Raw genomic sequence first — 6129 nt, forward strand, 5'->3', positions numbered from 1 at the left:
TAAATTTTTATTTTCACTTGGATTCTTGAACTTCTAGCAATGTGTTAATTTAATATTAGAGTTAATTTTAAGCTACCTTGAGAAAGATGTGCAGCATAACAGATATTTGTTGAAGCTATTAAAGATTTATTACCCTGTACAAGAATTTCAGTTAACAAAAATTTGTAGTAACTGACTTTGTTTCCTAGTAATTAACTGTGATTTTGAAAGAAAAGAACTGCATTCATTGTCTCACACTTATGTTAGGTCCTAGTTTACTCTTCCCCTCCCAATCCACAACACCTTGGAAAGGAAATTGTACCTCAATAGATGAGGTCCTGGTATATAAGCTTGCATAGGATTGCAGGCCTTGCTTCAAATTTCCGGGTTTAGAATTAGAAGTAGTAATGGGAGGTTAGTGAAACATGAGAACTGAGTTGCTTCCTCAGGAGGAACTGAGGATTGCTGCTTAGTGTTCTCTGGGGGAAAACCAGAAATAATTATTATAGTTTTTTGGAGCTACTTTATGCAGAATTGTAGCAATGTACTGATAGCATAAGTTGACCTGAAGAAAACCTAAAGTTGTTAACCTTTTCTGTCTTCACTATTCCATGTCCCTAAAGGTACTGTCAAGTGTTACTGTAACATCAATGTAATATTATCATAACATCAGTGTGCTACACTTTTTCTCAGGCTGCTGTTCTGAAGACAATAGCTTGATTTTACTTCAGTTCTGTGTTACCAACTTCTTTAAGTGGTTTTTAATAATTTTGTAATTCTTTATAATTCTTAAATAATTTTACGTGATTAGATTCTATTATTTAAAGAATAAATCTGGAGTTTTCTGACACTTTCCTTCCTAAACAGCCTAATTGGGCAGTTAAAGCTGTGATGTCAGTTTCTTGATAAAGGTAATCATTTCCTCCCAAATGGAGATTTCATTTTGGCTTAATGTTCTAGTTGGCTTGATTGCCCTGGGATGTATTTAAAGCCTTATGCTGTAGTTGTAAGAAAATGTTGAGTGCCTGTGTGTATTTCTCATTGAAGAGTCTCAACACCAAAAGAAGAGATAAAACAGAAGATATCTACATAGAGAGCATATTTTATGTTTATTTGACCAAGTGTTACCCGTAAGACCATCTGGTAAGCAAGTTGATTGTTCAGTATGTTTGAAACTGTGGTAGTAGATATGAACTGTTCTTAAAGCCTGCTGAGAAGGCTTATCATGGTGAAATGCATAGCCCAGGCTGTATGAGTGCTGTTTATTTTCTCTTCCAATAGATGATGTTGTGCTGATTTTGTTAGGTATTTCTCACCCGTAGGAGACTTAATTTTTTTTTTTAATTTCCATCTGGGAATCGTACATTTTGTTGCATATACCAGTAAAAGTAACAAGTTATAACTAAGAACATGCATTTTTTTAATGTTCTTTTGAAGTACCCTATAAGCATAACACAGAAACAGTAGGTAAATCTCTTTTGTGTTGCATTCAGAAAGTTGAAACATCTGTTTTAATAGGGCTGTAGCTGAAGGCATCTTCAAAATAGGTGCACAACTGGAACTTCTTGCAAATTTGTACTTCTTGTATTGTGTTGTCAAATCGGTGGACTCTCTGAATTGTTTTTAAACTATTAGGCAGTGGTGAGTTCTTGTGAGTCTTCCTTTGCACGCATGCTTTTGAGTACATGCGTGCTTTTGAGTCCCACAGACAATGTAAGTCTTGAAATAGTTAGCTTTTTGTTAAAAGAATTGTTTTGACAGGCTAGAAGAATAAAATGCTTACATTGGTGTTAGAGCCATGACACTGGTTTATTTTATGGTTCTTGCCTCAAATGTCCCAGTGAGCTGTTTAATGCAGTGGCCTTTTCATCTTCTTTTAACAAGCTTTTCCACCTGACAGAATTATTCTTGGAATGAGACAGCCAGCCAGATGGTATTCTTGGGTCTCTATTAGAATTATTTTTTGGCACCGACATGAATTTCCTGTCAAAAGAGAAGTATTTTTCCTTTTATAGGTATTTTGTGTGCTAAATCAAAATGCTAAATTGTATCTTACATAAAGGGGATTGGTCAAAAACGAAAGGATTTTCCTTTAATTGTTCCATAAGGTTTTGTTTTACATGCCTTAATGGAAGAGATATTTAAAGTTCTATATCATGTATATGGTCCATATTCTTTGTATGTAATGTCTTGGTGAATTAGTATGTTAGGATAGATGTATAACTTAAAATCCTTGCTCAGCCACTCTGTGTAGCTGCAAAAGTAAAAAAAGGCGATCCAGGGTATAAAGAGTTAAGTATCAGGGCTCTTCAGATGAAACAGCTATCAAGAGAAGCTTGGAAGGAAGGCACTAGATGAATTTACAGAGGCCTTTGTATCGTCTGTATGACTGTTGTGACTTTAGCTACTGTGAATAAATGGAAAATTTGTTTCCAGTATTGTTAACTTCTGCATACTTGATGCTCAAGACAAATATTCAAAAGGATTGTTCATCCTTTCAGCTTAAGATTGGAAGGCTTGGAGTATAGTAGTGAGGAGGACAGGCAACTGCAAAACCTCTGGATACATAGTCCAGTAGAAATGTATGCTGCAGTTGCCTGCTAATTTTCTGATACAGTGGAACACTAGAGGTACTGCTTGTAAGGCAGTACTTACAGGTCTGTAACATTCCTCTCTTTAGGGGATGTGTGTGAAATCATATGCTCTAAGCTAGTTGGTACTCCTGTAAGTTGTGTTCAAATTTCAGTGTGTTTAAACTATCTGATAAGGAGGCTGCTTTCCTGTGTACATTTTCTGTCTTTGAATTTAGAAGAAAAATATTTTGAGTAGTGCCCTTTTTTCTAGAACAAGCTTAACCAAATGATTTTCTTATTTTTTACTGATTCCTTTATAACACTGAATGACTGTTGAAGGAATTCTTAAAGTTTAGGTTTTCCTGGAACAATTCAGGACTAAAACCAGTAGTGAAGAGGTTGTTTGCTTGTTTGGTGCTTAGAAGTGTAAAATGTTTTGGCCTGTACCAGTTCAGAAGGTCAGACATGCATGGCTGAGCTCTAGATCTATCCAGTTCTTGTCTGTAAGCCCCCTTCAAATTGAATGTAGAAAGTGGTTAAATGATTAAACCAGTGTTAGTGGCTCCTGTGCGTTTTAACAAGCAAGATAAATTATGTTTTTTTTAAAAAACATGCAACAAGGATTCTGCATGCACATGGTGAAGTAATTTCTTAGGAACTTGCTTGGAATTTGAATGGGTTCACATTTCTGCCTCTCACTTTTGGGAGGATATTAAGGCACATAATAGAATATGCACTATTAGAGGCCATATATATATATATAAAAGGAAGATATTCTAGTAAGGGTATGTTAAAGCTTATATATATATATATATATATATATATATATATATATATATATATAAGCTTTAACATACCCTTACTAGAATATCTTCCAGTAAGGGTATGTTAAAGCTTATATATATATATATATATATATATATAAGCTTTAACATACCCTTACTAGAATATCTTCCTTTTTCCTATCTTGTCTACTGTTTTTAGTTGCTGGGAGAAATTCCTCCTCAGACTTGGTAGGATTTGTGGGATGATACCCTGTTGTACTGAGCAACTGCTTTGTGATTTGCAGGTAGGTTACAAGTCCACTACAGACATTTGCACTGTAGCTATTAGAGGGCTCTCACACTTGATGCTACGTAAAGGTCTTCTTAACTAAAGTATATGTCAAATACTAATTAAGCTAAAACATCACTGGTCAAGGGGTGTGTGTATATATAGCTTAGAGACAGAACCTTACATTGTGAATAATATTTCCCTTATGTTAACTACCTTTATTTTGAGCAAATGTGTTTAATCTGTTACAGACTAAAGATGGAATTCACTTTTGTAGCATTTCTTTTCACATACCTTTTAATACTTCAGTGTCATCAATGTGGATGAATTATAAAAATCATACAGTAAGATGTGTTTTGCAGCCACCTAGGTTCTATTTCTGTGTGTTAATCTTCACACTGTGATGGACCCAGCTGTGCAGTACACTTTCTACAGGGAATGGTACCAGTTGCCATGACAGCATACAGCTACCTACTGGTGACAAAATAATAGCATGTGACTTTTGGTAATTGCCACAATGTAATTTAGTCGTCAGCCAGCAGGTGGGGCATTAAGCTAACAAAAACCTACCAAATATTGTAATTGAAAATAGTTTCTCTTGTGGAACACTGCAGCCTATCTTTTTTACAAAAAAAGCTGTCCATTGCAGAGTGTAACTGTTGTTACTGTACACTAATCAATTTCTGCAATACAAAATAGAGCTGTAAAACACCCTGTATATTACCAGACGTTATGTTACAATGCAAGATAGGTTTGGCAGAAAGGCAGGGTATGTTACCAGGCTTGACAGCTGGTTCTGAGTATGTTGTCAGTACAGACCTGGGCACTCTGTAGGGAAACAGGACAGGCAAGTGTGAACCACCAGTATATTTCATAGCTAAAAAATTCCTATTAGGTTCTTTGTAACTCTCTTCAGTTCATTTGTATAGTGCTTACAAATCAAATACGTAAATGAACCTGACAATTTCAAAGGACTATCAGCCAGAAAAGGCTTTCGTGGTCTTGCCTTTCTGTTATCTAGTTTCTTCTACAATCCAGAGAATTTGAAGGGGAAAGAAAAAACCTGTCTTGATACTTGGTGTATTCTGAACATACTCATTTAGCCTTCTTTTCTGTTCCCTTTTTTGTAGAGGTAGGATTGAAATGAGTAAGAACATGGACCACTTCTTTAAATATTCTGGATATCTTTTTTTCTAAATGGCACTTCTTAATTGGCAATGGCTAGGAACTTGGCTGTGTGGCTTACCTTTGCTATTAGTGCTTAATGCTACCTGCTGTGTTCAATGTTTCCTGTGACCAGACACCTCCAGGTTGGTTGGAAGGGAGGATATTATCTGGAAGAAATTGCGTATCACTTAATTTTCTGTTGCTGTGTCTACTTCCCCTAGGGAATTATAGGCTTTCTGAAATGTTTGCTTTCTTGAGTGACATTTTTCCCATAGAAATTATGTTTTATGACAGAGTATTATGAAGCCAGTGGTTATCAGACTAACAAAAAAGAGTTGGAGTTCACTTATTTGCTTATCTCGTTACTGTAGAAGCACCACCGAAGAAGCTGAAACTAATGTGGTATTGTTCTGTGAAGTTTGTGTTTGGTGGTGTTGTAGTACAGAACTACTATACTTGCCCAGATCAAGGTTTGTCTAGTTCAATATTGTAGGATATTACTGGAAACATGTCAATAAATGAAAAATTAAAAAGGCAAGCATCCTCAGGATGTGCTCAGCTTCTAGTAGATTGTGTCAGGTTCTTTGAGCTTTTCTTTAGTTTTCCTTTTGGTGCATATTGAATGGATAGCAAGGTGAGCTGTACTACCAGAGTATTTTGCTACAATGTCATAGAATGCAGTTATAAATTTGCCATAAGAGTCCAATGTGTTTTAATCCATGTCTTTATGGACTTAATAATGCTTTAACCAAAGTAACAATCCATTAACCTGCAACAAAGCTGATAACTTAAAAATAAAAGAAAATATGACATTAACTTCTTTCATGGACTGTAAGGATTCTTCAACAGATTTTCTGTCATGCTCAGGGTTCTGAAAATAATTAAGTTCTTTATAAAAAACATCAACTCAGTGATGGGACTGCTAAAAAAACCAGTAGTAGATGATGTGATGTATTTATACCTAGAACTCTCCAGAAGTACGCAGTATTTGTTGTGAATATGGTAATTTTCAAATGCTGTATGTACGTGCTACCTAACCAGCTGAAAATACCCTGTATGCAGAATTAGAAGCAGCTCCTGAAGCCACAGGTTTTGTCAAGACAAATTCAGGGAAGTTCAGTGTATATGATAAGTGTTATCTGAAGACGGCTCTTGTAACAAATGTAGGGGAACATATAGTTAATGTTGACTCTGCATCCTTAAGTGTTTTGAGTTCTTGGTGACAGATCCTGTTATAGCTACCAGAGTGGTCTCTTAATTCAAGTGGCAGGGGTCTGTGTTTTGGCAGCAGATAACATCTCAAACCAACTTGCTTGGCTTGTAATGTGCAGCATCAGAAACTACAAAACTCTTATTT

Source organism: Colius striatus, chromosome 5, assembly GCF_028858725.1.
Source record: "Colius striatus isolate bColStr4 chromosome 5, bColStr4.1.hap1, whole genome shotgun sequence".
Classification (NCBI taxonomy): Eukaryota; Metazoa; Chordata; class Aves; order Coliiformes; family Coliidae; genus Colius; species Colius striatus.